At 38.7% G+C, this 15,757-nt stretch overlaps 1 protein-coding gene across 3 annotated transcripts in view; it reads right to left on the bottom strand.

Moving 5' to 3' along the window:
* AUH (AU RNA binding methylglutaconyl-CoA hydratase) overlaps positions 1-15,757 on the bottom strand; it is a 159,664-nt gene that overhangs the window by 77,070 nt on the left and 66,837 nt on the right. The window lies entirely within an intron of this gene.

The following is a 15,757-nucleotide window of genomic DNA, read 5'->3' as shown; positions in this document are numbered from 1 at the left end:
AAAACAGAACAGAAAGCCCAGAAATAAACCCATGCATATATGGTCAATTAAGGTGACAAAGGAGCCAAGAATATAACAATGGGGGAAAGGGCAGCCTTTTCAGGAAATGGTGTTGGGAAAACTCCACAATCATATGCAACAGAATGAAACTATTCCAGTTTCTTGTACCATACACAAAACCAAGTCAAAATGGATTAAAGACTTGAATATAATACCTATAAACATAAATCTTCTAAAGGAAAAACACAGGCTGTAAGGTCTTTCACACTAGTCTCAGTGATGACTTTTTGGATTTAACACTAAAAGCAAAGGCAACAAAAGCAAAACTAAACAGTGGAACAACATCAAACTAAATCTTCTGCACAGCAAATGAAATCATCAACAAAATGAAAAGGCAACCTACAAAATAGAAGAAAATACTTGAAAATCATATATCTGACAAGGGAACGACATCCAAAAATTAGAATTCATACGATATCCAAAAAGTAGAATTCATACGATTCAACACCAAAAAAACAAACAGGTTACCAAATGGGCAAAGGATCTAAATAGACATTTTTCCAAGGGATGCATCCAGGGTCACTAGGAGGTACTCAACATCACTAATCATGAGGGGAATGCAAATGAAAAAAGGAAATGAGGTATCACATCACCCCTGTTGGGATGGCTATTATAAAAAGACAATAGATAACAAGTGTTTGTTGAGGATAATCAAGAAAAGGGAATCCTTGTGCGCTGATGGTGAGAAGGTAAATTGGTGCAGCCTCTATGGAAAATACTATGGAGATTCCTCAAAAAGGTAAAAATAGAGCTACCCTATGACCAAGCAACTCCACTCTGGGTAGTTATCTGAAGGAAATAAAAACACCAACTTGAAAAGAAATACATACTCCTATGTCCACTGCAGCATTAATTAGGGTAGCCAAAACAGGGGAAGCTGGGTGGTTCAGTGGTAAAGCATTTGCCTTCGGCTCAGGTCGTGATCCTGGGGTCCTGGGCTTGAGTTCTCCATCAGGCTCCCCCAACCCGCAGGGAGCCTGCTTCTCCCTCTGCCTGTGTCTCTGACTTTCTGTGTCTCTCATGAATAAAAAAATAAAATATTTAACAACAACAAAAAAAGAATAGCCAAAACATGACAGCAACCTAGGTGTCCAGTAACAGATGAATGGATAAACGCAGCTGTGGTGTATATACAACAATGGAATATTATTTAACCATAAAAAGAAGGAAATCTTGCCATTTGCCCAACATCAATGGACCTTAAGGGCATTATGCTAAGTAAAATATGTCAGACAAAGAAAGACAAGAGTTGATGATCTCACTTATATGCAGAACCTTAAAAAAAGAAAAAAAAAAACCACCACCCCCAAAATCACAAATACAGAAAACCAATTGGGGGCTTCCAGAGGTGGGGGCTGGGCAAAATGGTAAAGATGGTCAAAAGGTCCAACTTCCAATTATAAAATAAATAAACCTTGAGGATGTAATGAACATCATGGTGACTACAGTTAATAACACTGTAGTGCATATTTAAAAGTTGCTATAAGTGAATCACAAAAGTTCCCATCAGAAGAAACATTTTGTAACTGTGTGTGGTAATGGAAGCTAACCAGATTTATTGTGGTGACCACTGTGCAACTTATATTCCATATAAGTATATAGGGTCAGGGTTAGGGTTAGGGTTATAACTTATAACCTAAGTTGTAAGTTGTAAGTTATAACCCTAACATGCTTATATGGAATTATTATATCATACATCTGAAACTAATATGTTACAACTCAACTGCATCTCAGTAAAAATAAATAAATAATAAACAGTGCAATTAATGGATGCCTGAAGATGTATTCATTTAAGAAATCATAGCTCTTCCTCTTCTAGCCACGATAAGGTAGCAAAGACTGGATTTACTGTCTTCCTGATATAGCCAAAACTGACTTTTCATGACACTGGACACAAGGCAATATGGGACAGTGATGACAGGAAAAACAAGCAAGGTGAGCCCTACCTCTGCACAAGCTTATCCAGAAGGAGCTGCCTAGAGGTGGAGCAAAGCCAAGCCCAGTGCACCCTCAGTAAAAGAGAAGCTGGGAGCCCAGAGGGACACAGGTAATAGTGTGCAAGACATAGGTAAGACTGCAGAAATTTGAAGAGTCCCTCCTGAGTATCCATCAGAGTACTAAGCACTCTACACATGTGAAGAAACTCCCCAAGGCCAAGGAAAGAACCACCTTTTAAAAGGAGGAAAGAGTCAAGGCATTCAATAAACACCAAGCAAAATGCCAACGAAGAAAACTATACCAAGGAACACCATAATTCAAAGCTGCACGCAACCAGTGATAAGGAGAAAATCATAAAGCAGCTCTAGAAAAACAACATGCTGCGGTAAAACAACAAAGATAATGACAGTAGATCCCTCGCAAGAAAAAAAAAAATTCAGCCAAGATGACAGTGTTGCAACATCTTTAATGTAGTGAAAGATAAATAATGCCAACCTGGGATTCTATACCGAGCAAAAATATTTTCAAATAGAGTTGTATCACCAGCCAAAGGAGCTTATCAGCAGAGGACATGCATTACAGAAATGTTAAAGGATGATGGATATTGGTAACAAATCCAAGTATGTGTCTACAAAAAGGAATAAATGAAGTGGAAACAGCTACAGAAATAAATTTATGCCATTTTTCTAATTACTTAAATCTCTTTTAAGAATAATATCTTTTGGGGGGCGCCCAGGTAGCTCAAAGCATCTGTTTCTTGATTTCAGCTCAGGTCTTGTTCTCAAGGTCATGAGTTCAAGCCCTGTGCTGGGCTCCACATTGGGTGTGGAGCCTACTTAAAAAAAGAACAATAGATTTTTTTTTAACAAAATTAATCATGAAGCATGGGTTTTAAAGCATACACAAAAGTTAAAAGTGCATAACAATAGCACAAAGACCAGAGAAAAATAATAAAAGTACTTAATATAACATTCTTGTATATGAAATGTTTTATTCATGTGATAGTAGTTTGATAAGGAAAGTTACACAGTTCCCACCCTAAAGCAATCAATAAAATAAAGAATAAAAGTGAATAGTCAAAGAAATAAAATAGAATCATAAACAATATTCAATTATGTCAAACAATGGCAAAAAAAAGTGAAACAAACGAGAATAGAGAAATAGAGAATAATAAAACAAGAGATTTTTAAATATCAATAATCATATTAAAGGTAAACAGTCTGAATATTCCAATTGAAGGTAGCCATTAAGATGAAAAAGCAAGACCCAACAATATGCTGCCTTACTAGAAAAACGTTTTAAATAAACAAACATAAATAGCTTAAGAATAAAAAGACAGGAAAGAACAGATTATGCTAACACCAATCCAAAGTAAACTGGAGTAGTTATATAAATAGCAGGCATAACAGAATTCATAGCAAAGAATATTACCAGGGATTAAAAAAAAAAGACTATTTTAAGATAATAGAGAGCAGTCCATCATGAGACATGACAAAATTAAATATTTCTGCACTTCACAACAGGGCCTCAAAATACTTGAAACAAATGCTAACAGAACTGAAAAGAAAAATAGAAAAATTCGCAATTATCCTTAACTCACATTTAAAGAATTTTCTACTAAACAACAGAACATAAAATTTGATAAAGAAAAAATGACAACCTAACAAAATACAGAGCTACATGGTGTTCATGGGTCTAAAGAGTCAATAATGCCAAGATCAAATCTCTACAAATGGATCTACAAACTGAATAAAATCTCAATCAAAATCCCAGCAGGATTTTTGTAGAAATTAACATGTTGATTCATATAGAAATGCAAAGGATCTAGATGAGACAAAACAACTTTGACAAACAAATGTGATGACTAACAATACCTATTTACGTTAATGTGACAATACTCAAGACAGTATGGCATTGGTCTCAAGATAGACAAACAGATTAATGGAACAGAAAACACTCCAGATATAAGCCTACACATACATGAACATTTCATTTCTGACAAAGGTGCAAAGGTAAATAAGAGGAAAGGACATTCTTTTCAACAAATGGTGCCTGGACAATCAGATATCTATGTACAAACGTTTATGAGTCCATACATCACATTACACACAAAATGGATCACTGACCTAAGAGTAAACCAAAACTATGGAAGTTCTGGAACAAAACTTAGAAGAAAATCATGTGTGACTCTGGTTTAGGGGAAGATTCTGTACACACACCAAAGTCACAATCCATGAAAGAACAAGCTGATAAACTAAACTTCATCAATATTAAAATTTTGTTCTTTCAAAGAACTGCTGAGAATAAGAAGTCAATTCACAGATGGAAAGAAAATATTTGCAAAGCATACATCAGAAAAAAGTCTTGTATCTATAATAATAGTAAGAAAACACAATAATAAAAATTCAAAACTCAGTAATAAAACAACCCAATTAAAAATGGGTAAAAGAGGGGTGCCTGGGTGGCTCAGTAGTTTAAGTGTCCAACTTTTGGTTTCAGCTCCGATCATAATATCAGGGTCCTGAAATCAAGCCCTATTATCAGGCTCCACACTCAGTGCAGAGTGTGCTTGTCCCTATCCCTCCCCACGCTTGCTCTCTCTCTTTCTCAAATAAATAAAAATCTTCTTTAAAAATGTGTAAAGGATCTGAAGAGATACATCACAAAAGAAGAAACAGAGATGTCAAGTGAGCACATGAGATCATTAGACATTAAGGAACTGCAAATCACATCCACAAGATTGTGCCAAGCCTTTGGTGAAGATGCAGAAGAAAAAGGAATTCTCATTACTTCTGGTAGGAACTCTTATATATGCTGGTCCAGCCAATGGGACATCAGTTTGGCCGTTTAACAAAAAATGTAAATAGATACTTATCATATGAAGCCATTCCAGGCCTAACCATTTACCCGAGGTAACTGAAAGCATATGTCCACGCCAAGGCTTCTATGCAAATATGTACAGCAGCTTCACTCCTAAGTCCCCCAAAACCAGAAATAAGCCAAGTATCTATCCAAATACCAACAGATTATCAAACTCTGGCATACCCATACAATGTAATAGTATTCAGCCATAAAAAGGAAGTACTGAAATTCACTACAAAATAAATAAATATCAAAATAATTACACTGAATACAGAAGCCAGGCAAAGGAAAAATTACACAGAACATTTATGCACAGTTCTAGAAAATGAAAACTAATCTAGAGTGACAGTGTGGTTCAGGGGTTGCATGAAAAAGCTTTTGGGGGTGAAGATATATCCATTATACTGGCTGTTTAAGGTTTCATAGGTATAGACATGTCAAAGCTCACCAATTTTTTTTTCCTAAAAAAACACGCATTTTATTGTACATCAATTATAACATAGAGCAGCTGTTAAAGGTACCTTAAAAAGAAGACACATTACAATAAACCACATCTCAGGAACAACACAAATCACAACAGAGTGAGCGTCAGTACCACCAATGTGCTGGACAGTGTCATGTCCACACAGACCTTCCTCACCGACTATCTCACAACAGTCATGTGGTACAGATGTCATTATTTTCATTTCACAACAGAAGAAACTGAGATACAAAGTTCAGAAGGAAACTTGCCTAATGAAATACAATGTAGTGAGGGAGGCTCAGCCCAGGGCTTCTCCCTTGATCCATGACTCTGTCTACTGGTAGGGAAGGCTGCTCACCATTCAACCAAGAATGCCACTGATTGATAGGGGTACCTGGGGGGCTCAGTCAGTTGTCTGCCTTCAGGTCAGGTCATGATCTCAAGGTCCTGGGATCCAGTCCAGCATCGACCTCCCTGCTTGGCGGGCAATCTCTTTCTCCCTCTCCCTCTGCCCCTCCTCCTGCTTGTTCGTTTTCTCTCTCTCTCACTCTCACATGGTCTCTCAAATAAATAAATAAAATCATAAAAAAAAAAGAATGCCATCAATGAGTGAATAAATGTGCTCTGAGCACATAAGTAAAAAGAATGACATCCTGACTCCACGGTTCCCAGTAAGTGTTCTTATTGTTAAGACAGCAGACATGTCTGCTGAAAGAGAAAATGCTCAGGGACTCGCACCAAGGGCGCGTCCAAATGGTTTACACCTTCGATTGCACGCTACAGGCTTTAGAGATTCAAAAACCAGTTACCAAAATGGGTATTTTGTGAAAAGCAAATTCAGTTTTACTTTTAAAAGATGGGAGAAATGGACTGCCACTCTTCCTAATTTACACAGGCAGAATTAACTTCCCGTCCTTTACGAACATCTTACATATTGTATTTAATTGCTCTTGGACATCTGCTCTCTACAGTTTAAATGTGATCCTTAAAAGCTACTTACTTAACTTGATACATAAACATAACAGAATATTCAGAGGCAAAGGAAGCTTTATTATAGCTAGACAACAGGAAAGTAACATGCTGCTTACAAAATGAGTAATCTGGTTTCCTAAAATACCAAGTTACTACTTATTTAAAAATACAAGAAAAAATAAAACAAAGATGAGAACAATAGGCACTACATCACTCTGAGGTCAGAAGCAGGAAATTACTTAGAATCAAAATCGCTGATTAATTCTATGTCTTTACTTATATAATTCGGACATATAAGACAAAAAAAACAATTTTATTAAAGTAATACATGCAGTTGAAGGAAATGAAATATTCCTGCAATAGTAATTCTCCAACTCACTGTGTGTAACCACTCTTGGATGTTAATTTCAGTCTACCTCCTCCCCAGAACTGTAGCTCACACATTTAGTAATGTTCACTGAGTGCCTAGCAACCTGAGGGGTCAAACTCCAGGAGTAAGATTTGTATGCTTTTACATTTTATATTTAAGACATGATTTTGAGTTAATTTCTGTACAATGAGATTTAGGTTAAAGTTTTTTTTTCTTTTTTACTTTACTTCTTGCATATGGATGTGCAACTTTTCTAGTATCACACTTTCTGCCCCGAATTATCTGTGCTCCTGTGTCAAATACCATCTGGCCACACTGGATGGGTCTACTTCCAGGTTCTGTTGTGTTCACTGATCAACAGGTTTATCCTTTCACCAATACCACACTGGATCTGCAGGAAACAAATTCTCTTGGTTTTCCTTAATCCGAGCATGTCCTTATTTCTTTCATTCTTAAAGGACATTTTCTCCAAATACAGAAGTTTCTCAGTTCACAAGTCTTTCTTTTCATCCTTTAGTAATGTTGTTCCACTTATTTCTGGATTTCCTTGCTTCTGATGAGAAATCTAATTCATTCAAGTCATTGTCTCCCTATAAACAATGTGTTATTTTCCTCTGACTTTCAAGGGATTTTTTTGTTGGTTGGGTGGTCTTGGGTTTGTGATTTCAAGCAGTGTCTGATGTGCCTGGTCATGGATCTTTTTGGGCTTATCTTGTGTGGGCTCCCTCAGCTTCTGAAATCCTTCTGTTTACGTCTCTCAACATATTTACAAAGTCTTCATCCGTTATTCCTCCAAATACTTCTTTTTTCCGAACCACACTTTCTCTTTTCCTTTTGATATCCTTCTGACACAAATGCTAAACACTTCAGTTTCGTCCCATAGGTCCCTGAGGTTCAGTTCATTCACTCAGGCTGGTTTCTCTGTTATTCAGACAAAATAGTTGCTAGTGATCCATCCTCAAGTTCACTCTCTCTTTCTTCTGTCATCTTTATTCTGTCTTTAGTCCATCCACCCTGCTTCTTATTTTGGCTAATGTATTTTCCAGTCCTAAAGTGGGATACTCTATACCTTTTATATCTTTTCTGAAACTTGCTATGTTTCCATTTGTTTACACAGTGAAGGCCTGAAATTAAGGCCCAATATCACATGCTTCTAACATCTAGGGAAACCAGGTAAACCACAAATGGCCTGACCACAAGCTCCCCTCCCCTTTCTGTTTGCAGGGATAAGTCCCCTAGACAAACAACCCTCCTCACTGAAGAAACCAGGCAGGGCTCCTACATATCTCTTAGGAGTGGATTCTCCAGGGTCAGACTGTAGAATTATTGAAACAAGCCCATCAGGGCACCTGGTTGGCTCAGTTGGTAGAGCATGCAACTCTTGATATCTCAGGCTCCTGAGATTAAAAAAAAAAATTAAAGAGAAAACAACAACAACAACAACAACAACAAAAAAACAAGTCCATTACATCCTCCTGTGGGACCCAGGGGGCAGCCCACCCTCCTGTCACTCTAAAGCTTGCCTCTCACGGTCATGCTGGATCACTCTGCTCCAGATCACACCCTCTATGTGGTCCTATGGATGTCTGCAGTGTCCTCCTACTTTGGAATAGGAGGACATATGACTAAGAAACTGCTACCAATCACATTTATCTGTGGTCAGGTGTCAAGTGTCTAGTCATCCCAAGAAACCTAGAACAGGATTCCCTCCTGCATTAACCACATGAAGAGCAGGAAAATGAAATGGTTCACCCTTAATTCTTGGGAGCACTTTTACAGCAGCCGCTTTAAAATCTGTCTCAGATAATTCTAACATCTATTATCTTAGATGGCATCTGTTGAATGTCTTCTCCCATGCAAGCTGAGATTGTCGGGTTCTTTATATGCTGAGTAATTCTGTCCTGGACATTTTTGTTTCAGCAGTCAATGCTAAATGTATTCAGGATACACATTCCAACCAGCCTTCTGTGGATTGTGGTTTCAGTGTTGCTATGTTTGTGAAGACTCTGGCCAGTTTCGGATCTGGGCAGTGGTCCATCTCTTGGTTCAAATTCTCAGTGTCTGATATGCTGTTTAGTATCAGAGCCACACATGCACATCCCCAGAGTGAGTCAGGAGCTTACAAACGACCTTATGGGATCACCTTGCTTTGTCCCCTCCTCTTTACTGTCTCTTGGTACTTTCCAGTACCCTGGGGCTTCCCATGTTGGACCTCCATTCAGAACACTGGGGTTGTTCCATCTTTCACTTCCAACAACTACAGATATGTCCATGGCCAAATGCAGATGGACAGAGAAAAGAAAAGCAGAACTTACCCCCCACCCCTTAATGACAGAGGAAGGTTCTCTTCCCCAAGATTCCTGATGTTTTGGGTCCTAGCTGCTCACTACAGGAAGTTCATCTCTCATTTCCCAAACCTGAATATGAGAGAGACTCCTAAAGTTCTCTCTGGCTGTGCCAATGTCCCCTTCTGGGATTTTTTTTTTTTTTTTAGACCAGGCCAGTGGATGCCAAGAAAAAAACTGAATTCATATTTTTATTTTCAGCCCAGACCACTCTCCTAAACTGCTTAATTAACACGGCACTTGGATGTTTAACAATTATTTTTAACCAACCACTATTCCTGTCTCTTCTGAATGCACTCTGTCCACAGCTTTCCACATCTCTGCTGAAGGGAACTTCTCAATCTCTCCAGCCAGAATACCTGGAGTCCTTCTCTATACTCCTCTGATCTGTCAGGAGATTCTCTAGGGCCCATCACCCTCCATCTGGACTATAGCCATATGCTCCTGGCAGGGAGGGGCTCCTGCCTCTCACTTGGCCCTCCTGATACGGACTCTCAACATAGAGATCAGACAGATCTTTAAAAGCCCAAGATCACATGGCCCTCTGCTGAGAAACTGTTGTGAGCCTTTCTCATTCAGGGTAAAAGTGGTAACAACCCTACTGGGACTCCCCTACTGCTTCTCACACAGGACATCCCATCACTCCCCTCCTGACTGGAATGGGGGCAGTGACGGGGAATGTTGCAGGCATAAATGTCTTCTACTATCTGCATGATTAATCTCCTCAATTCCAATCAGTCTTCCTCCAATGTCACCTTCTCAATGAGGTTTCTTCTGATGCCCTATTCTGAGTGCAACCCCCTCTCCCTGCTCAGGCCCCTTCCCCTACTGCTTTTTCTAGAGCAGTCTAGATTTCCACCATAATTCACAATGTATTCCTTGCCATGCCAGCCGCCCCTCTGCTGCAGTGTCAGCTGGATGATGGCAGTGATCTCTCCATATTTGTTCACAGCTGCACGCCCAGTGTCTAACCAGTGCACGGCTCAACAAATATTTACTGTGTGAGGAGAATAAATATCCCTAGAACACAGTGTGTGGGCAAAGCACACAGCAGGAGGACAGGAGGTTAAGGAAGCGCCGACAACCCACTTTGTAGGCCTCATAAACTGAGACGGGGAGCTGAGAGAATCCACGCTATTTTCTCAAATTCACAATGCCCAAGTGTAAATTGCCTTATTCTTGTTCAATTCCAACAATTTTCTAATAGGGCAGTTATGATACTTGCAGATTTTCTCTCTCCTACCAGATTTTATATGAGCAATTCAAAGGGAATGCTGCTGATTCATACATATGTGTGTGTTTCCTCCATAGCAGCTAACAGGTCAACAGTATAAAGTCAACAAATAACCTCCCCAACACTGTAAGTAGAAGTGGTCACTGAATTACACTTCAAAGTACAAAGAAATGAGAGTCTGCAGTGTGAGAAGCATGTTCATAAACAAACCTAACTTCAGAGAGCGGAAGGAGTGCAGGTCTCTGCAGAGGTCAGCAGAAAGCAGTCCACTAAGCCTGGTGGTGCTGTCCATTGCTCACGACACAGGTAAATGTCTGACACTATACTAGCTCTTGAGAAAAGCAGTCTTATTTTTGTTATTACACTTTTCTTCCTCCTGAAATAGTCTGACCTTATTAATCAGATTTGGCACCGAAAGGTCTTTTGCTATTTATGAAAATCAAATTCACTCTCATAGGATAAAGATGAGTCACTATTAAGGATATTCAAAAGAATGAAGCTCACATTCTGATGCAAACTCTAAGATGATTTCAGCAAAGGTTATAAACAAAACTTTCCAAAATGACTACAGTGTTCAGGACAACATGCACGCAGGATCTAAAAATCCGTATTACTTCACAGACACACCTTAAATAGAGTTCCTGGTCACTTTGCCAAGAAACTGCCTTACTGAGAAGCACAGCCTAGATTCAGATGAACAGGGACACTTCCCACCCTGTTCCCATGACACCTGAGTGCTCTCATTTCCTTCCTCTCATTTTTAATTTGGGGAATGATCAATCCAAATAAAAGTTATTAAAGATTATTTTCCCGAAAAGTTTCTAAAAAAAATAATGTTAAAAGTGTACTAGTAGTTAGTCACCAAATGAAGCAAGTGATCAGAATTACCATCACCCAAAGTGAGACAACCTACTATCAAGTGCCAATGCATAAAATGAAAATGAAAAACAGAGTATGGCCCATTGAGTATTTTTGGCTAAATATTCTAACCTACATCTAAATTTGAGGAAATGACTCAGTCATATCCAGAATGTGTAAACCTCAGTAAGATAATTTGTCTGAATAGTGCTATAAAAAACAAAGAGATGGAAGACTTGTCTAGATTTAAAAAACAAAACAAAACAAAAAAACCCAAAGATCTAACCAAATGCAATATATGACATTTAACTAGATCCTGAATTGAAAAAGCAAAGCCAAGAGTCACCACAAACAACATTTTGAAACATATGGGGAATCTGAAATTAATGCTAATATTGTTAGGTATAGTACTAGTTTTGTGGTTATGTAAGAGTTTGTTCTTCCTCCTAGGAAAGGTACGCTGGTCCAGCGAAGGTTCACCTGGTCATTTTGAAATGGCTCAGCAAGAACGAGTAGAGGAGGGAAGTGAGAGGAGAGGTGTACGGGGATGGGCAGATCTTGGTGAGGTGCATAAAGAGGTTCATTTTTTCTGCCTTTCAAATTTTCTGGTTTGATTATTCCCAAAATAAAAAGCTGGATGAAATAAAAGAGAACCACAGAGCAGTGGAAGTACTACATACACATCCTGTCCATAGTGATGTATGCCCAAGCAAGAAGCCCTAACAATTATTTTAATTACAATAAGGTTTCTTGACACAAACCCCAAATCATCTAGAAGAGGCAAGAAACAAAGGCCAGGAATGAGGCAACCAGTCACCATTTTCTGTGCACACTTAAAAGAAATTCCCTAAACCGTCAAAAGAATCCTAATCCTCAGAACTTGTTTTACTTGGTTCTTACAAATGTATTAAAGGATGGTATCATTTGAGGAGCTACTTCTAAGAGGGAATTTTATTTAAAACTATTGGAACATTCTCCCAATGAGACAAACATAGGAGGTGGAGCTTTCTTTAAGGTGAAAAGGCTAGAGAATAAAGTAGAGCTCTGTAGTATACAAAGATTCCCAATTTCGGACATTGCAGGAAGGTCCTATGGTAATAATCTTAATTGTTTTTAAAATGGCTAGTGCTTTCAATCATCAACATTGTATTTTATATTTTATAGTATCTAAAATCAAATATATATATATTTTACAAGTAGAAGTACTGGTTTAAGTATAGGACAATCGGTTACATTAAATTTTTCTAATTACATCTGATGTAATACTATTTAAAGAATACTATTTAAAGAATTCGGATCCAATATGTTTCTATAATCCTCTTCATTAACTATATACTTTTAATAGTCATCACTGAACAATCTCTTTTCTCGAAAACACGAAAATTTAGAATACCCATCTAAGAATCACATTATAGTAATGGTCTACTAATACTCATGTTCACTAGGAATATTACTTTCTCCAAAACAATCATTTTTAATTTAACGTGTTTTAAGAAGCTTTATAAAATATACCTTAAAAAAGTTCAAGTAAAAAAAGAAAAAACCCAAAGAAAGCTAAACGCTGGGTTTTGATCAATTTTCTCTGTAAAGTATCATCACAAAAGGACAGAAGTGACGCTGACTAGGACAGCCAGGGGCATCCAAATGGGGAGGTGGGAAGGTACAGCCTCCTCTGGACCACCCAGCGCTAAACCTCGCTCAGGCCTATAAGAGCTCAGAAGGGCAGGACTTGCCAGACCTCCCACACTACAGCTTCTAGTCTGCATGTACCTCAGACATTCTACCCTGAGGAATTTACTACAATCTTCATAGTACTAGGAAAGCACTGCATTTACTGTTTCCACAACATTCCCCCCCCACCTCCATTTTCTACCCCCATGTGGCTGTCCACAGCTGCTCCTGTGTGAAGCGGATGAGAGGCGGGGCTGCTGACAGTGACAAGGTTGTGGGCCACACTGCTCAAGGAGCATCTACAATAGGAAGCAAACTCAGCATCTTTTAGCTGAAAGAGGTCTACCAATAAGGGAGACAGAAACTAAGAATGGTCTACTGCGTCGATTCTAAGAAACTCTTACAGTAGTTCACAGCCAAAAAGAGGACATCCCAGGGATCACATTAGCCATGGCAAATCCATCAATTTAAAACCAATTTTAAGGGGGGGGGGGGAGTGGTATTTTCATGAAGATCATCTACTATAAGAAAGGGAAGAGAAGTGATATGGTGAAAATATCTGGATCAAAATATCCAGAAGAGGATTTTGCTCCACAGAAATTTCAGAAACCACTCCTTCAGATAATACGTTAAACAGACCTTAAAGAAATTGCACTGTTGTATTAAAAAAACAAACAAAAAAACTAGGCCCAACTGAGGGTGCATCAGTAACCATTGCACAAACGTGAAAGTGAACCAAAATGTCTGTCTTTCTTCTTCAAAGTGTGAACGTGGCCTCAAGGAGAATTCAACTCCATAGAAAGTGAGACATGACAGAGCTATACGTATATGAGCAATGAACCTGAAAACAACTGAAATACATTTCCTCAGACTCACTTAGGAAGAAAGACAAAGACAGAAAACGATCCTTTATAAGTAGACGGGAAAATGTCGAAGCATTCTGAATTTAATGACAAATAAATTCATTTAATTAAAATTTTAGAAATAATTACAATCATGAGAATACATGGTCCAAAATGAATTAAATTTACAAGTAGTTTCTAATTAGCAGGTCCCTGATTGAGGAAGACCCTAAAGAACTTCAGTACTCTGGAAAGAAAATGCTAATTCCTAGACCTCAAAAGGCAGGGACAGCTCATGAGTGAACAGGGAAAGAGCTAATGTGACCACTCCTGATTCTGCAGGACAGTCAACTAGGCTTCTTTCATCTAGCCAATGCCAACAGTGCTCTCATGCAACTCTTCTACCTTCTTGTGGTTTTAATGCAAAACCATTTCATCTTCAAGATCTGATAAATACCCAAATTACCAGGTTCATCTTTCTCCTACCCCCTATCGCTGCCATCCACTAACTCCCCATCCAAAAAAATTACTGACACATTAAAAACCACTGTATTAATCTCTAAGGGCTGCTACAATAAATTATCATAAACTTGCTGGCTTTAGGAGCACAAAAATCTTCCCATCTCACAGTTCTGGAGGACAGAAGTACAAAATCAAGATGCTGGCAGGGGTGGGACAGGGAGGGTTCCTTCTGGAGGCTTCTGGCTTCTGGTGGCTGCCAGAGATCCCTGGCCTTCCTGGACTCGTGAAGGCCTCTCTCCAATCTCTGTCTTCACAGGACCTTCTCCTGCTTCTCCTCTTCTTATAAAGACACTTGTTTTAAGATTCATTCAGATAATCCAGAATGAGGTCATCTCAAGATCCTTATCACTTTATCTGCAAAGACCCTTTATCCAAATAAAGTCACACTCACAGGTTTCAGGCTGACCTATCTGCAGGGGGCTGGAGGTAGGGAGAAGGTCATTCCACCAGTCATGGTCTTTCTAGGGTTAGTTATATCCTAATTACCAGTAAGTGCTTGCTTCTTTAAAGAATTTCAGAAACACACCACACCATCCTTTTTCTGAACCTTGCTTTATTTCCAATATTATTTATCTGACAATTCTTTTCAACTGGATCCATTTCCACAGAAATCCTTCTTTGAGTGCTTTCATTAGTCACTGAACAAGACTGGCATGGTAAAACAGGCAGGTATTAAGTGCTTTTGCCTGCAAGTAGAGCATTTTTGTGGACTACCAAAGTAGAAGCTTTTTCCTGAGTCTTACACATTGACCCAGATAGTCACCAGTTTCACTGAATTGTATTTTGATTTCTCCTTATCCATCCTCATCAGGATAAACATTCTTATAAAGATAAGGTTAAACATACAATTTTAACCTGTCCAGGCACAAACGTGCCTGAAGTGTTCACACACTGCTTTTCACTTTTATATTGTCCCTGTTATTTAATTCATAAAACTAGTAAGTTATCAACAGGCACATCTGAAATGAACCCTACTTTCTGAAACAAAGACCTCATGAATTAGGAATACTTCTAAATTCTCTCATCATACAAAAGAACCAAAGTTTCAGACTGATTGGTTGAGGCAAGATTTCATTATCAATGTCAGGGAAAGGCTTTCTTAAGAGAGTCTTTCCAAAAAAGCAGCTCACATACCTTTTTTGTAGTGACAGATAAAACATCTCAGCTCTATATTCAGGCCACCCACTAACCCCAACCTTTGTCCTCTGCCCAGACACACACCCAGCTAACATGAAGCCTGGGAAGCCCTGCCCACTCCTCCCATGGGGTCTGACCACATGCGCGTGCTCTTTGTGGGTGTGCACATTTATACAACCACATAAAAGTTGTAAAGTATCAGTGCAATCCTTCAAGAAAAAATGTGACTGATAGAATAATGTAAAAATTAAGAATTGATACAGAAAAGCAAGGAGACACCAGAACAAGAGAGCAACAGGCAGCAAACCCAGCATCTTCTCAACTACCTAAGCTAAAAAAGCGCATTTTGAATACAGACTTTGCTACCAAAGCAAACAACACAGTATTAGTCTCTTTATCCAAAATGCTGCCTTTTCAATTAATACCCTTTTGCCTTATGCCCTGTGGTTGAGAATAAATCAAGATGAGTGAGAAGAGTTCATA

The sequence above is a fragment of the Vulpes lagopus genome, chromosome 2, assembly GCF_018345385.1.
Source record: "Vulpes lagopus strain Blue_001 chromosome 2, ASM1834538v1, whole genome shotgun sequence".
Lineage (NCBI taxonomy): Eukaryota > Metazoa > Chordata > Mammalia > Carnivora > Canidae > Vulpes > Vulpes lagopus.
Note: the sequence above shows the minus strand (reverse complement) of the source record. Positions and strands in the feature narration are given on the sequence as shown.